Consider the following 11,394-nt stretch of genomic DNA (forward strand, 5'->3'; position numbering starts at 1 on the left):
GATCAAAACCATGGAGAGCAACGTAGATTTAGAGATAATAGACCGTTTCTTCGGGCCACAAACAAGGAAGTGAATGGCTGCGCGGTGTGCGCGCATGCACGAAACATGTCCGAGAGCATTGCACAGACCTAAAGATGTCTCCACACGTCATGGGCCTTCTACGGGTGTAATTATAAGGACGTGTTGGGACGTCTTTGGCAGAACTTGTCTATCTACAAGGTCGCAATGTGACGTGTTTGTAGAGTGTAGAGTAGAGTGAGTTTGTAGATCTATCTCTGCTATTATGGGAAAATGCAAAGAAAATGTAAGATTTTTTTTAAATGGAAATGATGACAAAATAATATTAGTAATTGCTATTGGGTATTGTGTCATTATTTCCTGCCTAACTGTAACTAGGGCTGGGCCTACCTACCTACCAGGACCAATTGCAGTATATGAAGATAGGTTGAAAATAGGTGAAGTGGTCCTTTAGCAGATATGACTTGCTCAGCCCGAGGTACAATAAATAAGTGTAGCTCAGTTTTTTCTTTTTTGTACCACATTTTGTGTGCAGTCTGTCTTCTCTTGGGCGCCAGGTCTGCCTGTGGCGGCCTTCTCGATAACGAGACTGTTAGTGTTAACAATACACATTGCTTAGTTTCTTTTGGATCAGAGTCAGACAGTGCTCAGGTATTCTGCCACTGTGAATTCTCTGTTTGTGAAATGGCATTCACATTTTCTGTGGTTTTGGGTTGACTTCTCATACCTCCAAAAATCCCAGACCCTCAGGCCGGGCCGACGGTGGGTTGTGGCATTCTTTCACGAGAACAGACAAGTGTGTGACTGTGTGTCTTGTGTTCTTGTGTCTGCCTGTTTTGAGTTCCACACTCCTAGCTTCACTATAGCAACAAGGCTCATCCTTATCTCACATGTATCCGCCTGGTGGTTCTGAAACTCGGGGCAGCACGCTCCCGGGGAACTGTGAGAATAATATCTAATGGGAATCACATTTAGTTCTCACGCACAACACTGGTTTGATTTGGGGAGAATAGTGCAGCTAAATGCTTGGCAGGACTTGGAACAGCAACGAATGAGCCGGCATGAACGTATTCCACTCCATGATGGAAGGGTGAACGTCCTGATGATACTCTCAGCCATACAGTATTAGCCACACATCATCTGTATTTCCTAGAGGGAAGCTCGCAACCTCCGCGGTGGAGGGCAGGCACTTTTCCCACTGTGCCACCCGAGCACCCAGTCTTTTTGATGTTGAGATCACGGTTATTCTCCTTGCACCATTGTGTCATTGTTCCAACCTCTGCCCTGTAGTAGGCTGTCTCATCTATGATCTTTGTTGTTGTCGTACTTGCATACTTGATGATGATTGGAGCTGGGTGTGGCCATACAATCATGTGTAGGGGTGTAACGATACATTTTAACAGTGGGTATGCATCACGATACATGGTTGACAATATGATACATATGATATTGGTGATTCAATGATACGATTCAATGATGTAAAATTGAAACGGTAACTATTTAGCAATTCAAATTAAATCTGTGTGAAACGTGTGGATAGTGCAGGGTTTTAAGGGATATGGATATGAATAAGTAAACACAGTGCTTCTCTGGCAAATACATGGACATTGTATTTGAACACAAATATTCCTTGACATGAACACAGAGAATACAAACATATCAATAGACCAAGTGTAGCGATATTGAATGGAAAAGTAATTAAAATCTTCTTCTTAAAATTGCTAAATACAACGCACTTAGTTTCGATACAATGGATTATTTCAATTGCAAAAATTGAGATTTTCGAAAATTCAATACTGATTATTTGTTGCTGTTTTACATATCAATCAAATACTTGTTTGTTGAAATTAAAATGGATGTATCGATGCAGTTACTGTATCGTTAACACCCCTAGTCGTGTGTGTGTAGTACAGGGGATAGAGGAGAGGACTCCTCTCACAGCCCTGAGGGGCTCCTGTGTTGAAGATCAGAGGGTCTGGTGGAACCACCACCTGGCAGGGAGTGGCAGGGAGGTTCACTATCCAGCTGTTCAATATGCGCAGCTGGATGTCTGTAGACTGTAGTACAAACAGGCGTTGTGAGCTTGTAGGTCGGCTATTTTTTGCCGAGGTGCAGTGTTGTCTTTCTTTATTGTTCCATCTTGAAAACAATAACCTATAGATTCCTTTCTCCTTCAAACATTGCAGCAGCAAGTAATTGGTCTGGCAGAGATCATTCTAGATCATTAGATGGATACTTTATTACAGTTGTCCTCAAAGAGGGGCTCGGGGACCCCCATGGGTCAAAATAATCTAGTATAGCATCAAAATCAGTTGTACTACTTTAAACTTACAGTACACCAGTTATTTGAAAATAGACTATATACAAGCTCACAATTTTGTGTGCTTGTAGTTCTGCTTTGATAAAAACAATAATTAATCTTTTCAACACAGATCTTGTGTCAGTGGTCCCTGGCACAACATCTCTTCAGATGGGGATGCCATGGCCATACAATGCACGTTAATCTGGGGGTGCTTGACGACGTGAAACATTTTGAGAACCACTGGCTTCATCGTTGATCCCAAAAACAACCTTCCAGATGGAATATGACTAGTTTTGTTGAGATGGAGTTTTGGAGTGTGGGACGGACTGTGTGGTTGTAATAATAAGCTGGTCATGTGAGAGGCAGTGCAGCGATGCAGAAAGGAGATAGGATCACACAGCTCTGCTCCGGGGCAGCAGCAGTGAAACCCACTGGTTGGGTGTAGGCACTAGGGTTGGGATCCCTCTGGATTTGAACGATTAACGGCTCCTTAACGATTTCCCCTTAGCGGTCCCATTCTTTAACGGTTCCCTTGAACACAAATTCAATCATACATGCAGTATAGAGGGTATGCGTGTGACATCGTCATCATACCCGGACGTAATGAGGAAACGCCTACTGAGTAGCTAAAAAAAACTACTTTCTGGCCTTGACAGCCCATACATCCGAACAGAAAAGTCCTATCTGATTGCTTTAAACCAGGGGTTCGCCAAATTATTTTGGGGGTCCCCAAATTATTAACCCCCCCCCCCTTTTTTTTTTCTCCACCTGAATGGCTGGAAAATGGAAATGAAGAGTTTACATACACGTACATGCATAAACTTGACTTAATGATTATATCTGGGTTCAGTATTCATTTATGATATATTTTCTCTATTATTAAGGTTATTTTTGCAGTCGGTTTGTATTGGGGTGGGGAGGGGGGCGGGGGTCGCGAGACATGGCCAAAGCATTTCCGGGGGTCCCCAGCCAAAAACGTTGAGAACCCTTGCTTTAAATGACGTTAAACAACATTAAACTCACTTTGCCATTCAATTTGGATTTTCCATCCTCTTTATGCATGCGCATACGCTCTATTGCATGCATATTGTTGTATTCTTTCTCAAAGTGAGGTCTAGGGACCCTCTGGGTTATTTGAGGGGGTTCCAAATGTACCCTGTCCCTTTACAGGTCTGTAAATCTGAGAGTGTACAAATGGAACCAAATGGACTCTAACAGGTCCATTTGTACACTCTAATGCTGCGTTCACACTGGCACATAACATATTCTGTACAAAGATTCAAAGCTAGCGTTGTATCTTTATATCGGAAGTTGTAAACCGCTCAACCTTTTTGTAGCTTTTGTAGCAGCAGCTACAGATGTCGGCTGTAGCTTTGTATAATAATAATAATATCGCTTGCTTCCATTGGAAATTAATGGTAGCCTGTATCTTTGTAGCTGCCTGTTTGAACGCAGCATTAGACTCATTTTCATCCTTGACATTAAAAGGTTTGAGAACCTCTGGTATTGTAATTGTACTAGAAGTGGGTCCTCGCGTCTAGCGCTACAAATCTGTGGGATCTGAGTGAGATACACACACACACACACACACACACACACACACACACACACACACACACACACACACACACACACACACACACACACACACACATTTCGATTTCTTTATTTGAATCCAGAAATTACAATTCATTTTACAAGGAAACAAATATAACGGGGTTGACAGTTCATGTTCACTTAAGGATACACATGGCACCTCCTTCTCCACACAGACAAACTGCCTATAACAGCCGAAACAGAACAGTATTTGGCAAGTTTTTTGGCTTTGCTTTTTGTCATGCCAGCTATTCTTAGGCCACTCATGGTCAGATTATGCACATGGCCCAGGCTTCCGAATATCAGTATGGTAAATCTACAGCGATACCCCAGGTTTGTTATACTTCCAAGTAATGGTTGATACTTAGAATGTTTATCTTGGAATGCCTGGTCCATGTACAAATCAAAGACACAGCCCACCTCCAGAATCAGGACCTCAGGCTCCTTGTGACTGGTGTCAACAAAGGCAACATCAGGTGTATTCGGGATGTTAGCAAAGGCACCGCATGCTAAACCAATCTGGTAACACTCTTGAACACACACACACACACACACACACACACACACACACACACACACACACACACACACACTGTCACACACACACTTTGTTGGGTGTGTGTTCCATGCTGGGCAGGTTGTGTTGTTGTTCTGTCTTGTTGTTGTGTCTCTGTGAATGTCGTGTGTCCACTATCCGTGTATATTCTCGGGCCATCCCATCACGGAAAGTGAAACCACAGAGCTGGGTTGAAAACGCACGGGTAAGGTCGGTGACGTATCGCGGCCGCTGAGTGCGGGCGGCTCTTCCGCATGCTCGGACGGCGTCACGGTCTATGACTTGCCGAACTGAACTGCACACGGAATGTTCACTCACACCTTGTTACCGGCTCAAATGATATAACGGACGTGAAGTAGTGCACATAATATACCAACAGTGTGATAAACTGGTTCCGGAAACTGTTCCAAATGTGATGGAACCGATTCTGGTTCCTCATTGGTGCACGAGATCTCTAACTGAAGGATGCCGTCTGTCAATTTGTCAATATTGAGAATTGGAGATGACCTCCAGCTCTTCAGTAAACAGAAAATGAAAATTTCAGGTCGGGATACCAATCTCATCCAATCAGGAGACAGAGCTCATACTTGCAGAATACAGCTTAAACAAGTGAAATTGAAAGTGACGAAACAAAGAAATGAGCAGACAGTCACCAAATTGGAACTGGAAATGTTACTGTATCCATTATCCAACTATCTAGTCTACAATGCCTAATCTAACCAATGTCTATTTTGGTTGCATCAAATAACCAACTATTATTCACTAGTATTTCACTGTGTATGCGGTTCTTATTCTCTGACCTTTTGGGTGTCAAAAGGACCCTGGGGACTTGGCTTTGTGTCCCCACTGAGTAACGGGTGTGTGTGTGTGTGTGTGTGTGTGTCTGGGTTAGCACTGTGCGGGACTTCTTCCCGAGAGTCCTCCTCCCCCCTCCACCACAGACACCGGCTTGCTTTAAAAGCCCCCGGGAGGGGAGGGGAGTGGAGGTTTAGCAGCTCGGAGGCCGTCCAGAACAAAAGCGTCCCCCGGATATTTCAGGGCCTGTTTTAGGCGTGAGTGGCCCGGCCCCTCAGCCAGCCCCCCTGTCTGTTTGGTTAGCAGGCAGGACGGGGCCGGGCGCTGAGATTACATGTGTAAAGTCAACACGCACACGCAGGGGGGCCAGATTACCTAGTCAAAACAACCTTCTCTCTCTCTCTCTCGCTCTCTCTCTCTCTCTCATTGCTGTCTTGAGCCATGACACTACGCTCACGTGACACTTTCAAGGTGCTGCCTGCAAGTGATCTGTTTTGGGTTAAAACAACAAGTTGTGGAAGTTATGTTTTTGGCTTAAAAATACGTTGTATTGTTAAAAAGTTAAAGCTGTATATTTGTGATAAACCATTACTATATTAGAGTTGTTTGGTGAGTAACAGAGGAGGTCTCCCCATCTCTATAGTTATTGAACACATTTTCTGTTTTGTTTACAATCTATGCATAATATACTACACATATGGAGATAGTAGATAGTCTTGCGTGGCCAGACTGTTGCTTCTCGCAATTTTAGAATGCTTCCGTCATACAGTCTGGAGCACGGAAGCTCTGCTCATGAGTAAAATATAATGTGGAAGTGAAGCCTCCTCCCCACTTCCGTTTCATCTTTACAGTCACGCACATTTAGCTTAATACTAAACAAAATAATCTAAGCATATATAGTTTGCTGCTTAGCAGAAAAAAAAGAATAAAAAAAAGCTCTAAAGATAATCTAAAATATTTTTTGTGAACGGAAATGACAAACATTGGTTCTAGGTTTACTAGGTTTTCGGGAGCTGTAGTTCCAAACACTCCAACCTTCTGATCGCAACTTGAACAACTGCTGAGCAACATATGATGAGTACATTATGCTCATGTCATGTTATGGCTGTTTCAACATTGGTCCCCAGGCCTAATTGATTTGATTGACAGGGCAATGAGCATCATTATGTACAGTAAGCCTGGGAAATTGATAACCAGTGCCAGAGCCAGAGCCACAGAGCCACAGTGCTCAATCACAGTGCCAGTGATTGAGAACATGCCATGAGAGAACTGAGAATATGTTGGTATGTGCACATTTATTGGAACAGTAAATATACTAAAATGACATTCAATTCAGACAATGTGTCCTTTATGCCTGTACAACCTTTAACTTTCAAGGTGCATCAGCCGGTTTCATTGAATTGTTTGGAGCAGACGAAACACCACTTACATGCAGGATTTAAACATATTATGTGTCACAACTTGGATAGAACACACACAGCTGGAGAGCTTAAAACACCTGAGCTTAAAATAATCGGTCTTTTGCTGATCTGATTTGCTTACTTTATTTATTTTTTTATTTTTTTGACCATTCACATTCTTTCAAATAGGGACTCATATCAGATATCGCTGTAACTTGATCGTTCTCCTCAAATGACCCGCATCAGGGGTGAACCAACAACAACAACACTAATATTTGGTGTGTGTGTGTGTGTGTGTGTGTGTGTGTGTGTGTGTGTGTCACCTGTGTCTGTTTGTCCGAGCGTGAATTTATTTTCTTAAATTTATAGTAGCCAATATTTTACCCCCCTTCTCTCCCCAATGTAGTCGTTATATGCCAATTGATTCCTCCCGGTTGCACCACAATGGATTTGAACCCACAACCTCTGTGGTGGTGGGCTGCGATTTTTAGCGCTGTGCCACCCAAGCAGCGTGAACCAGTCTTAAAAAAGTTAAAGAACCACTGGCATTGTCTCCACAACCCACAACCCACAAACGGGTCCCGTTTGTTCGTAGCTATGTTTAATCATAAGCTACTACGGTAACTAAATTCCATTCCTTTTATTTTTGGCCAGGATATTATCAATAATTATATATGACTACCGTAAAGCTAATATTAAGATGTCTAAGTTTGTATTTCATGGCAGTGTTGGAAATCGTTTTAAATAGAAAAGATGTGTTGTACTACTATTTTAGCCTACATTATTTAAATGGAAAGGCTCATTGGTAGCAGTCCAAGGTTAGCAGAAATCTGATCTCTCAAGGTAGATTCTGCTTATAAAATAAATAAAAATAAATAAAATAAAACTAGACAAAGTGCCCCTCGTGGCTAGGTCAGGTTGTGGCCTCCTGGTGGCGCTATAATAAGCCAATGTTATGCATTGGATGGCAATTGGATGATTTGAGGCAAACTTTGAAAGCCAATGTTAGCCAATTAGGATGGAATATGAAATCTCGCACAGATCCGTCTTGAACACATGACTATAGAGATACTATGTAACGATTTGTGGGATTTTTGGACAGAATCTGGAGGAGTAATATAAAAAAATGTCGGCCTCCTGGTGGCGCTATAACAGGCCGTTCTGGTAAATTTGGCGTCGACTGGGTTAACGGTGCTGGAGATTAGCTGGTAACAGACGGACGGACACACACACGGCCTGGTGGAGACAATAAGTATATAATTCAATTTAGTATTTTTCATAATAATATCTTAAAGTGTCTGTCTGTACGTACGTGTGTAATCCACGTAACTCGAGAACCGTTAGCCCCACCGACTTCAGAGGGTGCAGTGGCCGGTGTCGAGACGGTGGGTCCTACCGTTGTCCAGAACCGCCCCAAAAAGTGCCCAGCAGTAAGACCACTTTTTTTTAGAGGTTTGAGTTGTTTTCTTACCTTATTATGGACAAACTAGTCCATTCCATGAGTTATTTCGCTCTGTTGGGTTGTTTATTAGCAATTTAAGAAATAAAAACAGTTGTTCATTGACTTCCATTGTAAAGGGGAAACGGCTCTCAAAGTCACTCTTTTAGCACATAAACCAACGCAACAAAAGCTGATTCTGACAGTTCATGACATCAGGAAAAATCATGCTATTTATTTATATTTTTATATCACAATAATTCTATTAATCACAATTATTTTGACCACAATATTTGTGACGTTAAAATGTCATATCGAAATAGTGATGCTACGCTATAGTTAGAGCACAGTTTTTAGCTGTCCGTCCATCCATAATATATTCCATGTCTGTTTAGAGTACCAACAAGTGACAAAAGGGCACTGTTGAACTTCACACTGTGCACAGGTGCATGATGGGAAGCTGGATTTTTTGTGTAACACCAGTAGTTTTTAGTGCAACACCAGCAGTGCAGTTCAGACTACGGTGTAGCACATGCACAGGTGCATGATGAGAGGCAGTACAGTACAGACTACATAGACCGACAGCCTATAGAGCGTCGCAGTCCCGCCCCCTTTCATGACGACACCAGGCACAGGAACTAATTCCCAATGCATCTTTCCCATAGACATTTCGAAACGTATTTACTGTATTTAAAGACCTTATAAGCATCGTACTTAAGCAACTCTTGTCGTGACAAATCATGACAACAAACACAATATTTTGGACCAAACAAATAATTACAAAGTGTTGTAACCTGCCGTTTTTTTCTAATTCTTTGTTTGGCCCAAAACATTGTGTTTATTGTCATGATTTGTCACGACAAGAGTTGGCTTTGTACGCGGCGATACCCCCCGGGTATCTCGAGGGGGTGGAACTGCGGCGCTCTATAGTCCGACAGCCTATAGTCCAACAACCAATAGTCTGACAGCCAATAATCCGACAGCCAATAGTCCGACAGCCAATAGTCCGACAGCCAATAGTCAGACAGCCAATAGTCAGACAACCAACACTACCACTATTCAGACAACCAACACTCCCACTATTCCAATAGTCTGATAACCAATAGTCCAACACCCCAACAGCACCACTCAGTTCAGACGGCCCGACGGGTCAGATTTTTTGCTAGCTCATAACTTTCACTCTGCCACATTTGAAAAACAATTATTGCCCTTTTTACTCCACTACAATTCTAGGAAAGGACTCTCTGTACCCAGACTTAAAAAACGTATTATGAACTAACCACTTTAGCCTACCTGCCTGCCTGCCTGCCTGTCTGCCTCTCCTCACAGCAAGAGGCAAGTGTGTGTGAGGGGGGGGGATCATATTCGACCGTAACCTAAGTCCCAGGCCTCGCCGTTTTACCCCATGGGAAAGGGTGTGGACCCCTCTGTTCCGACCTGTGTTCTGTGTGTGTGTGTGTGTGTGTGTGTGTGTGTGTGTGTGTGTGTGACGCAGTTTCGGCTTACGTGCAACAGGTTTTGAAATAGACTCTTCCTTGGGCCCTGCCAGGCCTCCCATAACCCACCTGTGTGCTGCTGTCGTCTCTTACACAATGTGTCCTTTGTTGCCAGCTCATAGTTGTGTGGGATCGCTGTTATTTGAGAGGCGCGGGGGCCAGTCGATTCAGGTAGAGGGAAGATGGCTCCCATTGTTGCCTTCTCGCTCGCTCGTTACCGACTCCTCGGTAGTCGGGGGGGGGCTGAATCAGCGACGTTGTCCCCATTGGTTCTGGCAAAACCTCTTTAATTTAATCGAATGGCATGATCTGATTCAGGGCAACTGTCTTCTTGGCAATAATTTTATCGCTAGCTTTTTAAAATGCATTGAATAATCAAGAAGTGTGTTGTTCTTCCTTTTATATCAACAAATATACTGTGGAAAACCTTTGAGTATTTTTTTATTCTTACTATTTTGTAAAGAAAACAATAATAATGAAAAAATCCCCAAAATGTCTTACTACTCCATTAAATCGATTAGTTCAGTTAACAGTTTGCACCACTCATCTTTGCGTGCTTCTTACAGGATGGGTGCGACGAGGAGCCGTAGGAGAGAATGGATATTCATATATTCATGCACACGCACAACACGCGGCATTCCCCCGACTTTGTCACTAGTTGAAACTAGTTCAGACTAGTGACTGGTTCACGGTGACATCATCCCAAAGTGCAAAGTCTAGCTGCAAGCTCTCGTAACGTCTTTATTATATACGTCACTGTCCAGTGGAAACCGAAAACTGTTACTTCCCATGAAATGGGATTCCAAAACGTCAAGAAGTAGTGAAAATGGCAGCTCACAATGCATCGCGTTGAGCGCATGTTAATCTGCCATTTTCGTTGACTTGATTTATAGGGAAAGGGAAAGAACATCAAAAGTTTAAATATGGAGGTACAAGGTTTCTGTACTGCCCCTCGACAGCACCGATATGAATGACGGGGAGATGGACAGCTGTAGGTATGGTATATGAAGGGTAGATAGATGGACGGCTGTATGTATGGCTGCTTGTGCTACAACTACTAATACTGCTCAGAAACACGACTGCTGCTTAGGAATCGGGAGGTTTCCTGGTTCGATTCCTTCCTGGGTTAGTCTTAAAGTGTCCTTGGCTTGAGCAAGACACCCTAACCCCTCCCGATGAGCAGTTTGATGCCGATGGCCTTTGATGGTTTCCGTGTGGGTGTGATTGGCTGAATGTAATGCACATTATATTTATAATGCACTTGTTTGGATAAAGGCGCTATATGCACCATTTACTATTATTTTAACCACCACTTTTTGAAGTTTATTTTCCGGGGACATTTTAATGCATTCCCCCCCGCATATAGAGATAGAGAGAGAGACACAGGGAATGCAAAGAGACAGAGTAGGGGAATAACATTCAGCTAATGGAGTCAGGGCACTGTGCCCAGGTGGTACGCACCCTAACCACTGGGCTATCAGGTTGCCCCGACCCAGGCAACCACTTAGTGCACCTTAGCAACCACCTGATGGCACCCTAGCAACCGCCTTCCAACAACCACCGGGTCTGGGGCGTCATTTCCCACTGGTGTTCACAGTTAACCTCAAATGCACTTCTCTTATGCATATTTTCACCAACTATGAACTTTTTTTTGCAGAACAATCCTTCTACTTGTAACACATGATGGATTAGGAATGTGTTTTCTTCAGTGGTGTAAAGTAACTAGTTAATTAGATTACTTACTAATTACTAATCTCGCACAGATCCGTCTAATTACTACTAATTAATTACAT

At 43.0% G+C, this 11,394-nt stretch overlaps 1 protein-coding gene across 1 annotated transcript in view; it reads left to right on the forward strand.

Annotated features, from left to right (window-relative positions):
• map3k1 (mitogen-activated protein kinase kinase kinase 1, E3 ubiquitin protein ligase) overlaps window positions 1–11,394 on the forward strand; it is a 41,549-nt gene that overhangs the window by 3,134 nt on the left and 27,021 nt on the right. The gene's annotated exons all lie outside the window — the stretch shown is intronic.

This window comes from Protomyctophum bolini (genome assembly GCF_963924005.1).
Source record: "Protomyctophum bolini genome assembly, chromosome: 22".
In the NCBI taxonomy this organism is placed as follows: domain Eukaryota; kingdom Metazoa; phylum Chordata; class Actinopteri; order Myctophiformes; family Myctophidae; genus Protomyctophum; species Protomyctophum bolini.